The sequence below is a fragment of the Panthera leo genome, chromosome A2 (assembly GCF_018350215.1).
Source record: "Panthera leo isolate Ple1 chromosome A2, P.leo_Ple1_pat1.1, whole genome shotgun sequence".
Classification (NCBI taxonomy): Eukaryota; Metazoa; Chordata; class Mammalia; order Carnivora; family Felidae; genus Panthera; species Panthera leo.
Window position 1 is genome coordinate 113,642,242 of NC_056680.1, and position 14,386 is coordinate 113,656,627.

Genomic DNA, 14,386 nt, shown 5'->3' on the forward strand with positions numbered 1-14,386 from the left:
CCCTAATGTGCCCCAGGCCCTGTAAAAAGTACTAGTGATACACGGGAATAAGGCAGACTGGGCTAGATCTGCTCAAAGCTAGCATTTTGAAGGATGACTGAAAGATAAGGCAGTTGGGGAGTAATGGCGAAAGGTGCCAAGGAAACTGCCTATAATCACAGCCTCAGGGATGTGTTCCAAATCCTTGGGACAGACACATGTGTGGCTTGGGAGGTCCTGTCTCAGTAGTATCATCTAGATGACATTGGCAGTAGCTAGCACACTCACTGAGTGCCACATAACCAATATTGCTTTGCCCACACATCACTAGGGCCCTGGGAAACCCTGTGGCACAGCCAAATAGCTGTAACCTTTTAGGCCTTTCAGAGCATTTTTAAAGCCCAGAAGGGCATTGTATTATCTGTATTTACCCAGCAAAGCAACAAAGGCAAAAATCACACTTGTGAATATTTTCAGCAGTTGGGACTGTCAGAAAAGTAAAGATGCATGACTAAATATATCCAGGCAGTGTCCCTGCACTATCAGGCAGGGCTTGTTTTTGCTTTGTTTTGTTTTCTTTTTTAAATCCCATTACTTTCAAAGAGCGGTCATATTGAAAAAAAAAAAAAATAACCACTATAATAATAAACATCCTTTATCCATCATGAATTATTATGGAAAATTTTTCTTTATTTATTTTCTCTAGAATTCCTAAAGCCCTGCGGAACACACTCCTAGTAAGATTTTCTAGTGCAGGATCTTTTGTGAAGATTCAGAGATGTGGATCACCAGCTCACATGAGAAAGTAGGTGCAATTTGCCACAACCATTAAAGTCCTCTTTATACTTCTTACATGTTTTAGCTAATCAACCTCTGTAACTAAACTCTAATCTGTCATTTTCTTTTTCAGAAAAGAGTAAGAATCATTTAACTAAAGTCTCTCAGGGGACTAATTGTGGACGACAACATCTAACATAAAGGCTCAGTGTGTTAAGCGCTTCACAGGCATTATCTCATTCAATTTGCACAACAGCCTTGTAAGGAAAAACTACTATTACATCACCTCCATTTTCCAGATGAGGACACCAAGCACGGCAGGTCTTAGTGCCTAGCCCAAGGGTACCTACCAGGGAGCTCATTGGGACCTACCAGGACCCATCTTCTGCAAAGCCAGCAAGCATAACCACTGTGCCCTTCAATCTTGCTTCAGAGGCTGGCTCTACAGTAGGCACTCAATGGCAGATAGGGGCAGTTCCCAACTTTCAGTTATCCAGCTTGCTGACAACTCACATATTTGGACACTCAACTGCAGAACCTCCCTCCTCCACTCATAGTCCCCCTACTGTTGACACTGCGGTAAAGGGAGCCCCCATTCCTTCCACCAGAGGACTCCCAGCCTTTCCCGATTCCCCTCCCTCCAGGTCCCATCCCACCTCCCCACCCTAACCTCAGCCCCGCAGTTGAACAGGTCACTTCTGGGATCCAAGCTGGCAGGGACCTTGCACCACTACCAGCACTGCGGTATCCTTGCATGAAGGATTCCACTGTCCAGCCTGCAATCTATTGTCCAACAGTATGATTTTTCACAGGAAAGCAATGTTGCTTTCAAACAACCAACGTGCAAGTGAGCCCTATTCATTCAAACTGCCTGTTTAAGATGACGTTGCAGTGAAGATTCCTACCGGTATCTCTCCAAACCTTAGAGGGAAAACTATAGATATGTCAGGATGGGATGATATTAAGCCCAAGTTTCCTGTTTTTTGGTTTTTTTTTTAACGTTTTATTTTTGAGACAGAGAGAGAGACAGAGCATGAACGGGGGAGGGTCAGAGAGAGGGAGACACAGAATCTGAAACAGGCTCCAGGCTCTGAGCTGTCAGCACAGAGCCCGGTGCGGGGCTCGAACTCACGGACCTCGAGATCATGACCTGAGCTGAAGTCGGCCGCTTAACCGACTGAGCCACCCAGGCGCCCCTCCTGTTTCATTTTTTACTGGACTTATATAAATCAATCGTTAGTGCTATTTCCTATGCCAGAAGTTATTAGGCATTTCCATGTTTGAGGTACATTTTGTGAAATCCTCTCCAATGCAAAACCACACAGTATCTGGGTCATCTGTTCTGTGCTTGCTTCCAGCCTTCACCATTTTGAAACTATTTTAGGTACTGGTGCTTATTTTCCACTTCTTTTTTTAATGGGTGGCATTTTCATTCCTCACACGCAACTTCTCCTTGTATTCTTTTAGGGTCATCTTTGAAATGTCAGCCTTGGTCCTCTGACATGAAAATTTTAAAACGGAAATTTGTTGTAATTTCTTTCAAGTTGTAAACAGATGTTATTTATAAAAAGTACTAACTTTTTTACAAAAAAAAAAAAAAAATGACCTTTGTCCTCCAATCTAAAAATACTAATCAGAAAAAAAAACCTCATCAGTCCTTCTGAAAATGTCTTTCTTAACTAAAATATAACATTAGAATAGTAATGCAGCAGCTGTCAAACATGAGCACACATCAAGATCACCTAGAAGGCTTGTAAAAATGAAAATTGCTGGGCCCCGTCCATAGAGTTTGTGGGGCCTGAGGTGGGGCATTTCTGACAAATCACCAAACGAAGTTAATCCTGCTGGTTGAGGGACCACAGTTTGAGACCACTGGTTTAATATTAGAGTCCAAAAAAGCCTTGAGGATCCTTTATGCCTTATTTAAAACTCTAGTGGTTGTAATTTACAAAATCCCACTCAGGCTGGCCTGAGTGCAGAAGAGAGTTTGTTGGAGCAGCTGGGATATCTCCCAGACTCCAAGATAAATTTGAACAATCAGGTCAAAGAGCAGGCAGATTGAGGTGCACAGCTGGAGGGACAGGGTCTCCTCTGTCTCTGTCTCTTCACTCCCCAATCTAAGCTCAAATTTGCTCTATTCAAGTAATCAAAGGAGAGATCTGACTGGCCACTGGCCAGCTGATGAATGGACTCCCCCAGGGTCAGCGTCGATCCCTGATTAAATCACCCCAATCCAAATATGGTACCACAAGAAAGGTGTGGTTCTCAAAGAGTGGCTTGGCAGAAACTCTAAACAGCATGTACTGTATCATCTTCTGAACTCTTACTGTCACAAGAGACAACTGTGGTTTGGGGAAAGTTAAGTGCTTGCCAAAGAGCATGCGCCTAATGAATGGCAAAGCTGAAGCCAGTCTTGTTTTTGGCGGGGGGAAGTGGAGCCTGGTGCGTGGATCCAAAGCCGATCTGGAAGTGCCAAACAGAAATTTGTTTCTTATCCAATGGTGGGCCAGAGCTGCTGATAGCAGTGCCAGAGACCTGGGTGTTAAATATTCAGGAATTGTGCAAGCACACAAACCATTGGTAGCTGGAAACTTGCCATAGTTGGAGTATTTACACCATGAAAATTGGGTAACATTACAAACTGGCCCTGCTCCTTATTTTTTAGTTCCAAAGAGCCAGTTTAGCAGCACACCATTGCCTAGCTCCATGTGGGCAGAATTTACAAGCAGCACAGACACCATATTTCATACAAGATAAGGCAACCTGAATTTGCAGTTTCTCCAGTAGCTGCCGCCTAAACCCTATAAGTAGCCTATTGCCCTGGGGTTGGCAGCTAGAACTCACGTTGTATATCCAGTCCCTCAAACTTGTCTCCTGACAAGTTTCTCACTGACACGTGTGCACAAAATAAGCCTGCTGTCTCATTGACCTTGAGCTGCTCTTGTTCCCAGATTCAAAGCTGGCTCTGTCCTAACTGCCAAATGGCAGAATTTCAGTATTACCAAAGTAAGACAAGCCTGAGCAAGTGTATATAAAACCAACAGAAGTGTCTTTAAGAGATTTGTGTTAAAAAAAAAAAAAAAAAAAAAAAAAAAGGTAACAAGGCAGCCAATAAACAAATGCCCCCAGGGATATTGACTTACTGTGTGGTTATTTAAAGAAGGAAACTCTTGTGTAAATTGCCCAAGACGTCTTTCTCCAGGCTCCCGTTATGTGGCTTGGCTGCCGGCTGCCTCATTCCCATCAGTGCACAAAGCCTGGGAGAAAAAGAAACCTCCGTGACTGTAAGTGATTCCCCAGTCCCCTGGCCTCTGCCACCTGTCACGGAGCCTGCTGACGCACCTCCACTGTCCCTTGGCAGCACTCCACACAGCCCCCTGTCCCACATTTCTTAAGAGGCACTAACTGCATGCGCCTCACTGACCACAAGACAGCACTGGGAGCTGGGTGGAGTGGGGGTGGGGGTGGGGGTGGGGTTAGTGTTTCCATCCAATAATGCTTCCTGGGCCAGAGAGCCTAAAACAACACAAAGCAAACTCCATCTTTCCATAAGGAATTTCGGCATGGAGCTGTTTGCTGCTGTTGCGACTACAGCATGATTTCCTGGAACATGATGTCGTCATGAGATTTCCCATGCGTCTTCTCCCACGGCAGACCTAGAGTTCCTAGTGCACTCATTTAAAATTCTAAAAAAAACATATGAGGATGCCAAGATAAATTAAGTCCTGGCACTGATATCTATGGAGAGAGAAGCATTTTACAAATTTTAACGCTCTATCTCCTCTTTTCCTTTGCCTTTCTCCTTCCTCCTCCTGCTTCCTCGTCCTTCTTTGCCTTAGCCAAAATCGGTCCCCCACCCCATTTTATAGTCATTGAACTTGCACTGTGAATTTCCACTGACACACTAAACTAGGTACTGTGAAAAACACAAAAATGTGTGTTGAGGTGAAAAGCATTTGGCACATGGATCCAGCCACTTCCTTCCCTAAGACCAACCTGCTTCATCTTGTTCATTGTTTCCTCAACAATCTTGAGCACACTGTTCTTAGCAATGGTGAGTAAAGCCTGCTCCTTTGCCCTGCAGTCTCCTGGGGGAGGAAGATACTTGGAAAACTAATGAGAGCCTGGAAAAATACTTGCTACAAAGTGGTCTATACAACATGCTGAGATCATTGCCTCTAGTTTTTTGAATCACAAAGCACTTTCACTGGGTTAGTGCATAGTGTAATGTAATTTTCACAGTGGCCCTGTAAAGGAGGCATGGGAAAAATGTTGTCAGTGTTTTGATCTATTTGTCCCTCCTGGGCTGGGAGCTCCTTGAGGGAGGGTCCTTGTTATAGTCAGAGAATGTCATAGTTGAAGGAACTATGGAAGAAGAACATCCAGCCTGGCACTTTCCTTATACCACGGAGGAGACTGAGGTAGGAAGGCATCATGAGATGGTAACAAAAGCAGGAAATTCTACTTGGCCCCCTGGTTCCTGTCCCAGCTCTCAGCCATATGCTACACACATTATTTCACATATGACCTCCTTATGCTTTGATGTTCTCTTCTGTGAAATAAAATCAACACTATTTTCTCTGCCCATGTTATTGTGCTTTATAAATATTAAATGAGGTTAAGGATGTGAAAACACTTTGTGAAACATTAAACACTATTACAAATATGATAGCTCTTTGTTTCTAACTCCCTTAAAGCCTGTCTAATCCTGTCATACTTCATTGAAAATGTGCTTGTGTGTAAGCCCTTTGGAGGCAGGAGACAAGTTGTATTGATATTTGTATCACCAGCACTGAGTACAGTGGCTGCTAAAATGTTGTTTTAAACATATTTTTTAGATAACAGTAAACACCGCTTGCCCAAAGGTAGTTCTGAATGTCTCCAGAGCTCTTTCAGGGATAACTCAGGAAGATGCCCTCTGAGGAATTTCTCTCCTACCTCCATTTCACTTCCTATGATCTGACTACATCAGGGCAAGATAGTCATGGTGTCTCCACTATAGCAGAAAGATCACCCGTATTTCTCACTGTACCCTTAAGGCAGTTGAGAATGATGGCTTGCTGCTTAGACCTCACTCTCCAGAGGGCATGTCTCATTTTCCTTTCATAAACTCCATTCCAGTTATTCTGAGGGTTGGCCAAAGACCTTAGGCGGATGCCTTGTAGACAGTGCTGCTGGGATAGATGGACAGTCACGGGAGTGGGGCTCTGGGGTCTTCAAGATGCAACGGAGCCATGGGATGTCTCGGCCACAGGTTACAGTTCCACTGTTGGGCACACATCCTGACACAGATTCTGCTTGCAATTCCAGCTGCTCATATGAACCAATCCCTGGAAATGATGTTCTCACCCTTATCAGCTATTTGATTAATTCAGGGCTGTTTGTCTATGAAACACCTGGTCTATCTTGTGCTTTAAATACTGACATGTGAGTTGTTTTCGGAGGTGGGGGTTGAAGCCAGGAGAATGAATGCCTTCAGGGAAGGTGTGTGTGACTAGGCTGGAGTGTTAGAGGAAACTCACTGTTGGTAAGTGAGGCAAGGAAGAGGAACCAGAAAAGGGAGAGAGAGAATGTGAGAGAAGGAGAGTGAAGGAGTGACATTGGGAAAGTGACGTGTCATAGAAGCAGAGAGAGAGAGAGAGAGAGAGAGGTGAAGTAATAGTGTCATATCCAGTAGAATCATCAAAAGGAACTCTGATGAAAGACCACTAGATGTGGCAATAAAGAGCTCATTAGTAAAATGTAGGAGAAAATGTTCAGCTGTGTGGTGAGTCAAAAGGAGCAAGAGAGGGAGGATGTCACTGCCCAGGAAAGTGACGCCATGGTGGCAGTTCACATATTCAAGGATTTGGATAGGAAAGAATTGTTAACCTGTAGTGAGAAGAGATATCAGGATCAAATGAAGATCTTGTCAATTTGGGCAAATCTCAGCACACCTGGTATTAAGGATGGAGTCAGAAAGAAGGGTGAAATAATAAATATACATATCTACCCCCAATTCCTGGTATGGAGCTCCTAAAATCCTTGTGATTTCCTATGTGATAAGAACATGAGGAGCAGCTTTTGTTCTAACATTTCGTCTTTGCCTGGTTTCTGACACAGAGCTCCTAAATCCCTTGGAATTTTCCAAAATCCCTTGGAATGTCTTTTGTTCTAATGAAGTGACTCTGGGTAGTCTCCTAAATAGCTTCAGGATGACGGCTGGTCACCAGAAACACAAAGCCATGTTAGAAGCTTGGACCTTTCTACCTTACCTCCCATCCTGCAAGATGGGGAAAGGGGCTGGAGACTGAGTTAATGATCAATCAGCCTATATCATGAATACTCATAAATATCCCAAAAGTACTAGATTTGGAAACTTCTGACTTGGTGAACACATGCAGGTACTGGGAGGGTGGGGTGCCTGGAAAGGGCATGGAAGCTTTGTGCCCTTTCCTACATACCTTGCCCTCATCTGGATTTCCCCCATCAGAATTCCCTGAATTCTGTGATCCATATAGAAAATTAACTAGTGAACCCATGTAGGGGGTTGTGGGAATCCCAATTTACAGAAGTACAGGTAACAGCCTAGAATTTGTGATTGGCATATAAAGTGGGGGCAGTCTTGTGGGATTAAGCCCTCAATTTATGGGATCTGAGGCTAACTCCAGCTGGATAATGCCAGAACTGAATTGTAGGGTACCCAGCTGGTGTTGCAGAGAATTACTTGATGTGTGGAAAACCCACACATCTTGTGTTGGAAATATTGGTATGTGGGTAAAGGAATCAGAGAAGTGGCTTCCCTAGACACAGGGGAAGGTTTCAAAGGAGAAGATGACTGGAGGTCATTATTTACAGGAGAGGATGGGCTTCATATGATGGAGGTCAGAAAACTTTTCCTCCTAGTCTAAAGCTGTAAAATGAGGTGCAGATAAAGACCAGTGAAGTTACATTATCAAAAGCCAACTCCTTCAAAAGACCACAGAAAAACCTGCTATTCAAGCAAAAGTAAGGGAAGGATATTTATAGGGTTTGTGGGTCTGGGTTCAAGTGATTCAATGTGGGTCTTTTAAAGAGAGATCTGACTGGGACTGAGCAAAATTCATGACACGATAGTTAATACTGGTGAACCCAGCAAGGTGAAGGTCAAGTCTTGAATAAACAAACAGTTGTTTGATAAGTGAACCACTTGCCAAGGTAAACAATCTATTGTCCTGAGAAGAGAGCTGTTTGCCCAGATGAGCAAACTATTTGCCCAGACAAAAGCAAGCAGGGTTATTTATCATTCTATAGCTTTCACTTCCTAGACAAGAAATTCCTAGAGAGACTAATTGTCATGTTGGCATGACATGAAGTGTGAGCGTAAACCAGAAACACTGTGGCAGTGGTTTCAAACTTGGCTGAACGTTGAAATCATCTGAAGATCTTCAAGAAAGTACTGATGTCTGATTCCCACCCCCAAAATTCTGATTTAGTTGGTATGGGGTGGAACCTGAGCATGAAGCCTTTTAAATGTCCTCACCCCCAGGTGATCCAAAATCAAGATTTGGGAACTACTTTGCTAGAATTACAGGAGAAAGTAGGGATGAAATCACCACTTGGGTGATGCTTTGGGGATATAAAAAGAGAATATTGGTAAGCTACAGCATATGGCAGGTTGAAATCAGAAAGCAGTATTCTAGAATAGGCCTGGTCTGTAGCTTCTACCATAGAAGGCAACAGCAGCCCCAGTGTGGCAGCCTCCATGGGAGGCCAGACAGAGGACACTGAGGCACTAAGCAAGTTCTCTGTGGTGATCAGAGTGGGGAGTGTGAACTTGAGTGAGGGGGGAAGAGCAGACAGCTGAGAGACGTTATCAGAGAGAGAGAAGCCTGCTATGGACTTTTCAGAAGTCAGGGATCTCTCAAGGGGTTTTGGAAGGAGGAGGCCCAGAACATGAGGGTGCTGCTTCTCCATTATGTGAAATGAAGGTGGGGGTCTGAGGCCTCATGGGAGAGAAGGAGAAAGACATGTAGTGATGGATGATGATGGGGTGGCCTGCATGGGGAAAAGAAAGAACACTAAAGATGTGGCAGTGCCTGTGAGCAGACAGGAGGCCACAACATCATTGATTAGAAGAGGACAATGTAGACAGAAGACATGGAGTTCAAAAGATGAAATAGCAAGGAAGATAGTTGTGTTTTGACAGCCTAGAAATGGCTGTGGGAAGTAAGGGAATCCTGCCCAAGCCCCTTCACCACTGAGAACGGGTCTGGGAGGAGGTGAGGACTACCCAGGAAAGGGCACCAGGAGACTGAGAGACAGGTTAACCACTGGGCCAGGAGAGGCCAAGAGGGAGGGAAGGGACGAGCTGTCAGTGAGAATTAAGGTGGGCTTGTCTCTACAGAACAGGAGTTTCACAGAGCACAAGACACATGGGAGGTGGTGGGAAGGACAGGGTGGTGGGGAGGCATTCTTGAAGTCAGGAGGGGAACCACAGGAGACAGTGAGGTGGAAGCAGAGAATCAGGATGCCAGGTGAGGAGGGGAAGGAGCAGGCACAGGACAGCACTGGGCTGACTGACAACTGCCTTTACTTCAGGCCAGGAGGTCAATGAATTCAGAAAAGACGGAGGCATCCACCAGGATATTTTTTCTGGATGTTTTTTCATCTCTTAAAAAGTTATTTAATTTTTGAATGGTTTTAATACCAAGAAAGGTATTAAAAGGCATACCTTTTAGTCCAGCCCCTACCTTTCTAATAGTTACCTTTCCAACAAATAACCAATATTTTTAGTTCCTTATGCAGCCTTCACAGAATAAAGGTTGTGTATACATACATAAGCATACATGAGTACACATTCCCCCTTCTATTTACACACGGATGGCATATTATTGGGGCACCTACTCTTACACAACTCTAGGAGGGTGCCACTTACATAGAATTCAGTGTGAATAGTGTTTCAGAGTTGTCCAACATGGAGGAATCCCACAATATATAGAGTTCTTTTACTTAACAGTGTGTCTTGGATATATTTCCACATCAGTACATAAAATATTTATCCTATACACACACACACACACACACACACACACACACACACACATATATATATATATCACCACTACTATGTCTTGGTGTGGATGTATCATAATTTCCTAAAAATCCTACAATGGTCATTTTGGCCATTCCCAATTATATGGTTTATAAATAGTGCTGAGCATTTCATTTTACACACTTTTAAGTGCATAAAATGAATTGCTCCAAGTGTAGTTATTGGTCAAAGGCTTTCTGCTAGGAGTACATAGGCAAATGTTTTCTGTAAAGAGCCAGATAGTAAATATTTTAGGTTTTGCAGGCCATATGGTCTCTATCTCAATCTCAATTCTGCAGTTGTAGTGCGAAAGTAGCTATAGACAATATATAAATAAATGAGCATGGCTGTGTTCCAATAAAACTTTATTTATGGACACTGAAATTTGAATTTCACATCATGTTCATGTGTTACGAAATTTATTCTTATGTTGATTCTTGTTTCACCATTTAAAAATGTAAAAATCAGGAGTGCCTTGGTGGCTCAGTTGGTTGAGCGTCTGACTTCTGCTCAGGTTGTGATCTCACAGTTTATGAGTTCGAGCCCAGCAACAGGCTCTGTGCTGCTGGCTCAGAGCCTGGAGCCTGCACTGGATCCTGTTTCTCCCTCTCTCTGCCCCACCCCCGCTTGCGCTCTGTCTCTCTCTGCCTCTCAAAAATGAATAAACGTTAAAAAAATTTTCTTAAATGAAAAATCATTTTTATCTTGTGGACTATCGAAAGACAGGCAGCAGCACATGTGGTAACAGCTTTCCAACCTTGTTTACGCAAGAGAAATGTTGATAAGTATTACCAAATTGACCTTCATATACGTTATCACTTCATTCTTCTGCTAACAATGTGTAAGTTGCTATTTTCCCTTAAACCTTGCCAACAGAGTGTATTAGTGAGCTTTTGAATTTTTTGTCAAACAAATGGGTGAAAGCAGTATCTCAGAAAAGTTTTAATTTGTGTTTCTCTGAGAATAGAAATATTTTCATGTGTTTCAAAGCCATGTGCTCTTCTGTTAATCATCAGTTTATATCTTTTATTGCAAATAAAATTTCAAATATCAAGTTCCTTGTGAGTAAATACTTTTTTCTTCTTTTAAAAGTAGAAATGGTTTTATTATGTTTTCTAATTATAAAAGTTATTATGATTATGATTACATTTTCCTGGTATAAAAATTAAAGAAAATGTAAAGAAAAGATAAAGTATTCCTCATAATCTCCTCAGAAATACCTATGTTTTTTACTTTTTTTAGGACATTTTTCAGACATTTGTATATAGGCATGTTTTTAAAAAAGGTGACTCATTCAACAAATATTTATGTGTTATGACTATTACAAGGGTCATGCTACATATACCATTTTGTAACTTGCTTTTTTTAGTTAACAATGGATCATGGAAATTTTATTCTTGGCCTGTCAGTGCAGACAGTTGAGTCAACAAAGTACAAAATATGTTTCAACAAGCAATAATTCCATTTATCTCATCCTCTCTGGACCATTGTGTCTGCCTGTTCTGATAGAGATGCCAATTGAACCAATGACATGGATTGACAGAGTAGGGTTACAAAAAGAGAAAGAACCATTCATTCATCAAGTATTTATTGAGTACCTACTGTGTACCACACTAAATGTTGGGAATATAACAGGCAACAGATTGGGAAAGTTTCACAGTTCAGTGAAGGAGATAGATATTGTAGAAAAGAGGTCCCCATAGTGGGATATGTGTTGTGAAGAAATAAAACCAAGTGATGTAACAGAGATCAATGAGGGAACTGCTTTCAATTGTGTAAACAGAGAATGCCCACTAAGGAGGAGACAAATGAATTGAGGTCTGATGGACAGGAGGAGCCACCCAGGTATAGATCTGAGAAAGAGAATTCCAGGCCAAGGAATGGTACATCTAATGAACTTGATTGGGTCTAGGAACAGAAAGAGGCTACTGAGATGAGCAGAGTCAGAGAATGGTACAACTAGGCTGAAGTGATAGACAATGTCAGTCCATGAAAGCCTTGGCAGGCCATGGCAGGGAGTTTGACCTTTATTTAGAAAGCAATGGGAAGTCATTGGGAGATTGATGTGACTTTATATACATTTTTTAATGTTTATTTTTGAGAGAGAGAGAGAGAGAGAATGAGCAGGGGAGGGGCAGAGAGAGAATGGGACAGAGGATCCAAAGTGGGCTCTGCACTGACAGCAGCGAGCCCAACATGGAGCTCACCAACTGTGAGGTCATGACCTGAGCCAAAGTCAGACGCTCAACTGACTGAGCCACCCAGGCACTCCAGATCTACATTTTAGAGTTTGGGGCTGCTGGGGAAAAAATACAGGATACTCAGTTAAATTTGAATTTCAGATAAACAGCAAATAATTTTTTAGTATGAAAAGTAATATTTAATAATATTTTATATAGCTAAAAAATTACTCACTGTTGATCTGAAATTCAAATTTAACTGGGTGTCCTGCATTTTTATTTGTTAATTCTAGCAACCCTATTCTGGCTGTTGTGGAGACTTTTGTGGGAGGTTGGGGGGTAGAGGCAGAGCAATCCTTAAGAGGCTTTTTGAGAAGTCCAAGGGGGCAGGGGTCTAGAATTGGAGGAAAGTGGATGGATACAGAATCTATTTTGGAAGTAGAGCCCAAAGGACTTACAGATTGCTGCCAGGTAGGAAGGAAGGAGAGAGATCAAGGATGACTCCCATGTTTTCAGTACCTGGGTGGATAATTGCAAAGTGATTGTGATCTTCTCATTTGTTTGTTTGTTCCACAAAGTCTGCAGATGTGTGACTATTTAATAAATAATAGTAAAACAAAATAAGAAGCAAAGTGGTTTAAGACAAGAGTAAAAAAGCTCTTTGCTATAGAGAACCAACAGGCCTCCAATCCCACCTCCTAGAATCAACTGAGATTAGTATACTTAAAGCCAGTTTATTTATTCTCTTTGTTTCTTTGAAAGACAAATTTAACATTTTTACTTGGATTAAGGAAAAACAAGGGAATATAAAATGTTATTAAATAATTAGAATAAGCACTAATTATATTTTGGTTCTTTCCTGTGGACAGTTTCCCATTATACAGCAAGGAGTAAATGATACTGGAGAGAAAGTGGGGGAGGGTGGAAGTTGAAAGAACCAAGACAGGGTAGGAGAGATGCTAAAAGGAACAAGAAGACAGAGAAAAGGTGAGAAATTTGATGGGTTTGGCTTCTACACTGCCTACTGGAATATTTTCTTTTTCAATTGGTTAATTTTGAGGTATCTAAGGCACTGGTTTATATTGTAAACAATCACAGTTTACTAGTCTGAGGAATGGGGTGAGAAGAGATATTTATGGAGCCCTTAACTAGATAACAAGTCCTTTACATATGTTTTCCTGATTTTCATGACAACCTGTGTTGTAGATATGTTTATCTCTGTTTTACAAAATTTCATAACTTACCCAAGGACACAGAGTAAATGGTTATCAGACTTGGGTTTGAACACAGGTATTTCATCTGCCTGAATTCCAGGCAGGTAGTTTTTCCTTTATATCATCTTCCTTCAGATGATTTAAAGAGTTTGAATACTATTTATAATAAATTTCTTTGTTGGCTCTTTTCTCCTTCACAGATTCTCTGAGTTCCAGAGATAGTCATTCTTTTTTATATATTCTGCTCTACTAAATATAAATAAAGATGTTGGAAGCAGCAGAGAAATAGATGTTTTAGAATGGCTTTTGTTTTAGGAACAAAAATCTGCCTATAGATTGTGGCTGTTGCTAAGTGGGAGTGGCTGGTTCATTTTTAGAGAGAAATACCTCTTTTTTTAAAGTAAGGCTTTAAAGGAATTTTTGGTTGTCTAAGATAAGGCCCAGACTAATTTGAGAAATGGGGAAAGTGGTTAGAAAAGGAGGTGAACTTCCTCTTAATAAAGAAAAAAGGAGTCTCCCTTAACGGAGAGTTGTGGGGGTAGGTTTCTGGAGAAGAGAAGTGTTTATTTTTATAAGTTTGCCTTAATTAGATTTTCATTTTCCTCTGCAGAGTCTGGGACCTGGGGATTTGGATATGAGTGAAACAATGGGTTCCAGCAATCAGCCAGAATCCAAGGAGGAAAGGCAGAGAAAGGACTCACTGTGAAACAGAATCACTGAAGGGGACCATGATATCCAAGAACTTTCTGTTGTCCTTTGTGCTTCATAATTCACTTTGCTATCTTCATCTTTCGGAAACCGATTGACCACCACAAAGGAGGAACCGAATACTTGGAGTAAAGCCAGGAGAGAGAAGCAGAAGCCTTCAGAAGCTGTTACTAGGTAGTAAGAAATCACTCTCTGGAGTCCCAGAGAGCAGATATTCTGGAAAAGAATGGATTTCCTGCTATTGTGCAGGATGAAGACTTGAGTAATTTTGTCTGGTTATTAAAGGAAGCCTGGAAGATGGGGGGTCAGATTATCGTATGTCCGGGAAAATTCTCATGGCACTGTGTGTCTAAGGCAGGAAATTAGATACAAGATGAAATCCAAGAAGGTACTGTGGTTGGGTTTCTCCCACAGAAAGAGGAGAAAAATCCCTGTATCCCTACTTATGCAAACAATATGCAAATTGGGGTGATTAC